We start from the raw sequence: 9,500 nt of genomic DNA, 5'->3' as shown, positions 1-9,500 counted from the left end.
TCTGACCCAGAGCTGCGGACACACCTGTAGCTAATGCTCTCCGCATAACAAAGCGAGCACACGCAGTCCTTAAACACACGTTTTGACTCTGAAATGTCCTTCTTTGTGTCCATTCTCCTTTGTGTTTGTGACAATGAGGAACGAAATGAGGTGTCAACAGACTCAATAACAGAGTGCAAAGGGTCCCTTGATGGATATCTTCCAAGATCATTAGATGACATTGAACCACATGTACAACGGACCTCTGAATGAAGACACAAACACGCAAGGCCAAACGTGATGCAACACTGAGCTGAACGAGGCCTCGGATATTATGCAATATGCTGGGCGACCTGAGGCTAAAATCTGCCTCTGATGAAAAGAAATTCAAACACAATTTTTATTTGAGGTTGGGGAACATTTGAAGACTACAAAAAAATAGCTGAATGAAAAAGCTGCGATCCATTATCACGAAACCCATCCGTTCCAAGCTAAATTGTCTGCCAGGGGGTCGAGGAACAGGCCAGATACAACGCGTGGACACAGAGGTAGAGAGACACAGAGGGAAGGACGGAGAGAGGGAGGATTTGGAAACACAAACCGAGAGATGGGAAGGAAAGGAAGGAGGAAAAACCCAATGTTCCCCCGACTAATAATGACCTCATCTGTTTTTCTCCTTCCTCTGCTGTGTCCTCCTTCCCAACCCACTCCTATCCCCCTGGTACAAAACATCAACACACACACTGAGTCCCCCATGCTTCCTTTTCCAACACTGACTGTCTCTGCCAAACAACGTTATCCGCATTCAATTCATGGATCGTTTGCCTCAGGTTAAAGCCAATGTCGACAAGGTCACATTAAACACTATTCTACTGTTACTACTGCACAGGACAAAACTGTAGCATGCTATATCGCAGTCAAATTCAATACATTACAATACTGTTAATCCATAATAATACACCTTGTGTATTATACAAGTTCAATACATGGCTGTGTTCAAGCAATCTTATGTGTGTGTGTGTGTGTGTGTGTGTGTCTCTCTCTCTCTCTCTCTCTCACCCAGTCTACACACACACACACACACACACACACACACACACACACACACACACACACACACACACACACACACACACACACACACACACATCCACGCACACACACACACAGACACACACGCACGCACGCACGCACGCACGCACGCACGCACGCACGCACGCACGCACGCACGCACGCACGCACGCACACACACACACACACACACACACACACACACACACACACACACAAATACAGTCTACATTCTAGGAATTGAACCCATTCAATGAGAACCGTTGTGAGTCCCACGGGAAACAACCCGGTCCCTGGGTTCTGAAGGTGGTCCCAAAACATCTCGTACCAAGCCCCGTGTTGGGACACCTCCCCACCCCACAACATGACCTGGAACAGAACCGGTACAGCTTCACCTCCCTGGTGGCCTCCCTCTACTCTCTCTCACACACACACACACACACACACACACACGTAACCCACCGCACTGAAGATAATCAGAGCGGAGCAGAATTAGAGCCACATTTCTCTCTGATGTTGTCCGGTGAAAACAATGGTCTCTACATGACTAGTGAACAAAAGGCAGGAGACCCCCAGACCGGAACCCTGGTACGGCTACCCCCACATCTGTTCCTCCTGCCTCCACCTCTCCTCCTAATCCCTTTCTTCCTTTTTACCTCCCCCCCCCCCACACCCACACACACACACACACACACACACACACACACACAGACGTCCCTGCGGTATCTAAAAGGGGTACAGGGGGGGGGGGGGGGGGAGGGGGTGGAGCTTGGGCTTTCCCTCTGCCTAATTAATTACCAAACAAATGTTACTTAACAGGCTCAAATTTAACGAGTTCAGGCCCAATGCTGACTGCTAATTGGTCCTGTCAGACTGTAGATGTTGCTGGTTAATTGGCTCCTTTGATTGGGGCTTGTAAAGTTAATTAGCCAATTAAGCACTGCAGGCTCCCGGTTTTGTCTGGAGTCTCTGGTTTCAAGGGGATTTTTGTTACTGGTTATAGAAGATTTGGTAGGAAATCCATCATTGTCTCTTTTAAACACTATAATACTGGCCCTTGGCTGTTTTATTTTCTCAAAGTAGCTGCAAAGTAATTAATGCCACCCATTTACTTAAGCAGTCAAATAGTAAAGTGAAAAAAATTATGATTTCCTCCATATCAGTAGCTTTTCTCGCCTAGGTCTTCCCACAGTGAAACTGCATACAGAATACTGTCAGTGACTGTCCCAGAGTAACTATCCATTAGTTCCGCTGAGGAATTCTACTCATTTTTACGAGGGCAGAGGAGCCAGGCAGAGGATTCCTGATGATTGTGTCACTATCTCAGTGGACAATGGGACGTGTTTTACTGGTGGAAAGAGGGCATGGTGTCCTTTACTGGATGGACACGCTGACATTTCAGAATGACATTTCAGATGTCAGATGTAAAACGCAAGAAGCTCAGCAGTGGTTCAAGGCTTCAATCAAGACATCCGATACTTCTGAAAGATGCAGTACAAAGGCCAACACAATGCTGCTACCCTAATGCAACCTTGTTCATCCACAACTATTTCATGCACTGTCGACTTCTCAACTCTTCACAATGTAGCCTAATCATTTAGCAAACACTTTCCGCCAAAGGGGCCGACAGTGAATTCAGAAGAATTAAAATAAGTAAGGATTAGAAATCTTGCTTCCTGGATTTCTACAGGTTAGCCTGCAAACATCGAGAATCAAACTCTGTACTTTTCGGCTGGGAATCATAAACCCTGACGGTAAAACCGGCCCCGAAAACGACCAATAGACTCCATTTTGTTATAATATGCAGATATAATCCAGGAGGGTGTGAGGAGTGTGACTTCTCAAATGTAAACGTAGCACAACGACCGAAGCTATCGTGTTTGACTGCACAGAAAACCATGTGGGTTCTCCGGTGTCATCGCCGAAAAAGCAGATGGCACTTAGGAGGTATCGTTAAGAGGTTTGTCTGTGGAGACACTTAGGAAGATGACAGGCAGGGACGGAGACAAATCCCTTTAGCCTTCACTCGCTTCATTACCATAAGCCCCCCGCATGACAGAGGCGCCGCGTGGTATGACGGTATGTTTACCAAGAAGAGAGTTCGCCAGCGTCATATTTTAAATAACCGACAAATATGCAAGCTGCTGCGTGGCCTCGGATGTCAGACGTTGACGCAATTCCTGGTGTGCTCGTAATAGCTTTCGGGGTTAAACCCGTTGAAGGACATCAGGATGACACACAACGTCACAAAGTGGATGAAACAATTTCCACTGAATGTTATCAATGTTCAAATTTGCTGAAGTCACATGGCGCCTAGGATGAAAAAAAGTTGTTAAAAGCGCTGTATTATAATCCTTTTTTTTTTTTTTTTCTTGACTATGTTTAAAGGAAATCAATACTGTATTAACATATTGTGCTTATTTTTGATCAATTTCTGTAAGGGATGAATTACTGAGGCCTCAGAGTATTTCTACCCTGCAAGCACACAAAACACAGTTCTCTTAAATAAAGCAGCTTATATACGTTAAACTAACATAATAGACATGATAATACATGCTTTCCAGCTATGCACATAAACCTGTTAAAGACAGGGGGAAAATTCACTAGTAAATTATATTCACACAAGTATGGCCCTTTAAATACTTCATCCTTCCTCCTGTCTTTCTCCCTTTCTCTCGCTCACTCCATCCATCCTGCTCACCTAAATACACACTGGCATGTTGTAATGTTGGAGGAGGACCTCTCCGTCTCTCCAAGTTTTAACAGACAACCGCACACAACCTGCTATACATTCTTACCTATGGCCCTGCAGCCCAAGGCTGCCAACACCTCAGCCGAGAGTGGATTCTCCCTCAGTTTCCACTATCGACTTACACCCTCTCCTGCTCCAAGCTGCCCTTCAGGTATAAGGTGCCCAGGTGTGCACCTATGAGAAGCGTTCCTACGGGTGCATGCGTGCGTGCGTGCGTGCGTGCGTGCGTGCGTGTGTGCGTGCGTGTGCATATGTGTGTGTGTGTGTGTGTGTGTGTGTGTGTGTGTGTGTGTGTGTGAATGTGTGTGTGCGTGCATGTCTGTGCGTTTGCGTGTGTGTTTGTCGGTGTGTGTATGGTAAATATTAAGTTACATTGGGGGTGCCCCAGGGCCTAGCTGTCACAGTAGCGGGTGAATCTCTATAAATCCAGCCAGTGGGATGTTTGACTGACATGTTCTGTTCACACACTGCCATTACGGACCTAATGCCTCTGATTCTTTACATTGACCCTGTTCTGCACAGGTCCACTTTCTATGTGTACAAACTCCCATCATACACACAGAGTGGGTATCACCTACTGTCTGTCAGTCAAGTGGAGGGGGACCGATGCATGCAAGCATGCATGATCCTATCATCCATAGAGGTATTTCTGATGGGAAGGTAAGGAGGTTTTGTGTACTACACGCGTAGGGATCACTTCTGACTGCATCCAAACATACCTAACGTGTACATTCATACATCTGTCAAAGAAATCTATGCACCAAACCCAGCTAAATAGAAACACACGTTGTTTTATGTCACATTGAGTTTATGTTTCATTGGAATAATCACCCTATTCACTCACATGAAACAGAATACTATCTAAACCTTAAAGTGTTGCCCTGGAGGGCCATACTTCTCTGTTCCCTGCCTTTGTAAACAAAGCTTTGCTACTGTTTTACTAGAAAGCTGAGCCCAGAGCTGATTTATTTAAAGAGAGGAGAGAGAGAGAGAGAGAGAGAGAGAGAGAGAGAGAGAGAGAGAGAGAGAGACATAGAAGGAGACAGAGAGACAGCCTGAGATATAGTGAGACACAGAGACTGCCGAGGTGCAGAGAGACGTAGAGGGAGATAGAAAGACAGACACACAGCCAAAAAGATACAGTGAGGGAAAGAGAGAGGGAAAGAGAGATACAGAGAGACCTAGAGACCTGATAATCTGACCCAGAGCCGCGGACACACCTGTAGCTAATGCTCTCCGCATAGCAAAGCGAGCACACGCAGTCCACACACGTTTTGACTCTGAAATGTCCTTCTTTGTGTCCATTCTCCTTTGTGTTTGTGACTATGAGGAACGAAATGAGGTGTCAACTGACTCAATAACAGAGTGCAAAGGGTCCCTTGATGGATATCTTCCAAGATCATTAGATGACATTGAACCACATGTACAACGGACCTCTGAATGAAGACACAAACACGCAAGGCCAAATGGGATGCAACACTGAGCTGAACGAGGCCTCAGATATTATGAGGACCTGTTGAAAGCCAGCCAAATGTTCAATCTTCATTTGATTACATTCACTCTATGTCCAAATCCTAGTTGCATAAACACTTGATTAAAACAAAACATTCATTATATTAGGTTGGGTCTTTTTTTAGTTTGACAATGTTTTCTTTTGCCTCACTGTGTGGTTTTCTCTTCTCTGCCTCTCTCAGCTTATCTTCCTCCTCTTCCTCTTAACTTTCACTCTTTCCTACCATTCTTAATTATTCAGTGCCTGTCCCCTGTAGTAGCAGAAAACCTTGCTGTGTGGTGAAATATACATCATAATACACACAGACACACACACCCGAACAGAAACCCGAAGAAATGTACATGCTGCGCACACACATGCACACACAACGACACACCTCCCATGTACAAAAACATGTGGAGACACATGGTGGCATGCTCCTGATTGCAGTGTGGACAGAAACCGCACATTAGCAAATTCTGACGCAAGCAGAGCCAAACACACACTCGCGCACATGCATACACACACACGCACACCCCCACACACACACACTCTGAAGCACTGCTGACGGTTCTGATAAGCATTAGCTAATGCAGGAGGACAGCTGGGCAGAATTACCAGCGAACCTAATGACTATTTCATGTGAGGATGAGAGCGGCAGCGAGAGAGCGATGTGTGTGTGTGTGTGTGTGTGTGTGTGTGTGTGGGGGGGGGGGGTCGATTCAAAATTAGCCTTACTTGACCATCTTTACCTACTTCTTTCTCTACTTCTCTTCGTTCCCCTTTGTGTTTCTCCTGAACTTACATGGGAGGAAATGTCTGTACTTTCAATAGTGCCTTATTGTTTGGTTGTTGTTTTGCCCTTTAAAGGGGAGGTTCAAGCTTACAAGCCTCAAAACAGGAAAGGTATTTAAATGCCGGGAGGCAGGTTAAAGATTAAACATGAAAGATGTCGGTGCTTTGTAATTACGTACTAATGCTTTCTTAATATTTCGAATAAGTAATCCAGCTTCCACATGTTTACTCTGAGCTCATTGTTTTACAATGCCATAAGGATTGATATCAGGATGCGTCTGCAGATGGACTTTAACCAAATCATTATTGTAACAATGTAAATGTGAAAGTAAGTATATTGGGGATAACAATATCCATTAACAATGAATATTATCTACATTTTCTTACTTTTAGCATTTCATTTTCCTCACTCGACAGAAATGAAAAAAACTAAAACAACTGGATCCAGTCAAACTGATCAATCGCACACTGTTAAGTGATGTCATCCAATATGAAATGACGCAACCGGAGCAGTGAACCCTGGCACGCGACGCGACCTCACACTTGGCGGTGGAACAGGATCATAAAGGAAGAGCTGAGGCTGCCACATCCACGTCCACCCTGCACCGTGTGGTGTTCGGACACCTCCGCCCCCCTGAACGGCCCTCTGAGGAGCGCCCGGCTACTCACCCCGGGACGGACAAAGAGGGGAGCTCTGCCTTTTCATTTGGCAGGAAGCGGAATATCGGTCTGTCAGCAGTGGCAGCTCTCCACTCCATCATCATTAACCACCACCCAGCCCCCAGCTCACCTTCCCCCCTGCCCTGCAGGTGTGTGTGTGTGTGTGTGTGTGTGTGTGTGTGTGTGTGTGTGTGTGTGTGTGTGTGTGTGTGTGTGTGTGTGTGTGTGTGTGTGACGGGCTGACCGGGGGACGCGTCAGGGTTGGGAGGGGGTGTGGGGGGTCGCTTGGCTTATGGGGGTGGGCCTGGGGCGGGCTCTTATTGTTGGGGGTGGGAGGACTTAAGATAGGGACACGGTTCAAACACACACACACACACACACGCGCACGCACACACACACACACACACGCACACACGCACACGCACACACGCACACACACACACGCACACGCGCACACACACACACACACGCACACACGCACACGCACACGCGCACACACACACACACAGAAACACACTCAGAAACTCACACAGAAACACACACACAAGCGGGGGGATACCTTACAGTCTAATGCGGTGCTTCTTAGACACCCTGACAGGCCAATCACAACACAGCTTCGGGTGGCAGTAACCAGAGCCCCCGTTTGACCAGGGAGAGAACCAGGGTCCAGGGACCAGGGACCAGGGACCATGGACCAGGGACCAGGGACCAGGGACCAGGGACCAGGGACCAGGGACCAGGGACCAGGGACCAGGGACCAGGGACCAGGGACCAGGGACCAGGGAAAGGAACGCTGATCCTAAAACTACCAAAAATTCATGATGCAATTTAAAATCCATTAGCAGTTGTGGATTCCATAAGTCAATGTAATATCCATCCATAGCCAATATAGAGTCCATGAGTTCATGGTAAAATCAATAACTCGATGCAGAATCTATGAGTCCAAGTAAAGTCAACGGCCCAATGCAGAATTTATGAGAAAATCCAGGAGTCAATGTTGAATCCATTAGTCAATATGTAATCAATAAGTCAATGTAGAGTCAATGAGTCCATGTACAGTCAACGCCCCAATGCAGAATTTATGAGTTCATGTAAGGTCAATGACTCAATGACGAATCCATGGGTCAATATAAAGTCTTGACTCAATGTAAAAAATCTCATATTCAGTGGAAGGGGTGTGTTTTGGGTGGAAAGGGAAAAGGATATGAGCCGTGAAAGGTTGAGCTGAGGGTTTTTAGTTAGTAACACAATATCGCAGAAGTTCCTGTCAAAAGATGTGCCGCAAGTGTGTGTGTGTGTGTGTGTGTGTGTGTGTGTGTGTGTGTGTGTGTGTGTTTGTGTGTGTGTAAGTGTGTGTGTGTGTGTGTGTGTGTGTGTGTGTGTGTGTGTGTGTGTGTGTGTGTGTGTGTGTGTGTGTGTGTGTGTGTGTGTGTGTGTCTAGCCCATACTTTGGTGTGTCCAGATATTTAGGTTCAAGCAACGCGTCCCAACTCGCATCCTTCTACACATATGTTTCCATAGCGCCCACTCCTCAGCGGAGTCCTAACTCTTCCGTTCTCTGGACATCCGTCTACGGCCTCATAGCCACGGCCTCATAGTCACGTCCGTGTTCCTGTTTGTTTTATGTTGTGCCACAGGGATTGGACTTTGGTCCACTCGCTGAGAAGAACACAACACTTCCTTTGTATCTACTCTTACACCACTGAAGACCATGTGTTTTTATTTTTTCATTCTCATGAGCTCCAGCAGCATTCACAAAGGACATAAGCACACACACACACGGTTGTGTGTGTGTGTGTTTGTGTGTGTGTTTGTGTGTGTGTGTGTATGTGTGTGTGTGTGTATGTGTGTGTGTGTGTGTTTGTGTGTGTGTGTTCGGGGGGGTATGATTAGGAAGGAGAAGTTAGTTGTTGTTTCCCTCAGGCAGATACGATTCTTAGGTCGCTAACCTCAAGCAGATTCTTCTGTTTGTGTGTGTATACATGTGTGTGTGTGTGTGTGTGTGTGTGTGTGTGTGTGTGTGTGTGTGTGTGTGTGTGTGTGTGTGTGTGCGTAGGTGTGTGTGTGTGTGTGTGTGCATATTTCCACATGGTGTATGTGTTTGTGTGAGTGTGTGTATATGTGCACATGCACGTGTGTGCAATGTGCGTGTGTGCTTGGGTATCCTCAGATGTCCAAGCAAATAGGTATGTAACTCTATTACATCCCCCCGCCCCCCCCCCCACACACACACACACACACACTCCACCCCCATCTCACATGCGCTCTCCACATTCCTCTGCTTTACGTGCTCCTTCCATCCCTTCATCATCCATCCTTCTCCCCTCTTAACTGATGGAGGTAGAGAGACAATGAGAGGAACAGAGGAGAACCCAGCACAAGAGAATTGAAGATGCGATTAGAGAGGAAGATGAAAAGAAAACCCCATCTCCAAAGGGAGGGGTCAAAGGAAGTCTGCTGAATTCTTCAGTTTCTCTGGGATGAAGACCACTCACCAAACTTGGACTGTTTACATTTCTTCTATCTCTCCCCCCCTCTCTCTCTCTCTCCGTCTCTCTCTCTCTCTCTCTCTCTCTCTCTCTCTCTCTCTCTCTCTCTCTCTCTCTGTCAAACACACACACACACACACACACACACACACACACACACACACACACACACACACACACACACAGAATAACCTGCAGCAACACATCTTTTACTGATCTGTCAGTGTCTTCAGGAACAATCTCCCATTCTTTCATTTCCTCC

The 9,500-nt window shown here is 46.6% G+C and overlaps 1 protein-coding gene across 3 annotated transcripts in view; it reads right to left on the bottom strand.

Moving 5' to 3' along the window:
- Positions 1-9,500, bottom strand: part of sema3b (sema domain, immunoglobulin domain (Ig), short basic domain, secreted, (semaphorin) 3B) — a 49,150-nt gene that overhangs the window by 25,089 nt on the left and 14,561 nt on the right. Inside the window, exon 2 of one of the 3 annotated variants that reach the window (XM_060051078.1) lies at positions 7,314-7,554. The exons of the other annotated variants lie outside the window; for them this stretch is intronic. The gene's annotated coding sequence lies outside the window, so the exon portion shown is untranslated. The remainder of the gene's footprint in view (positions 1-7,313; positions 7,555-9,500) is intronic. 3 annotated transcript variants of the gene reach the window in all.

Source organism: Gadus macrocephalus, chromosome 1, assembly GCF_031168955.1.
Source record: "Gadus macrocephalus chromosome 1, ASM3116895v1".
NCBI classification, from domain to species: domain Eukaryota; kingdom Metazoa; phylum Chordata; class Actinopteri; order Gadiformes; family Gadidae; genus Gadus; species Gadus macrocephalus.
Note: the sequence above shows the minus strand (reverse complement) of the source record. Positions and strands in the feature narration are given on the sequence as shown.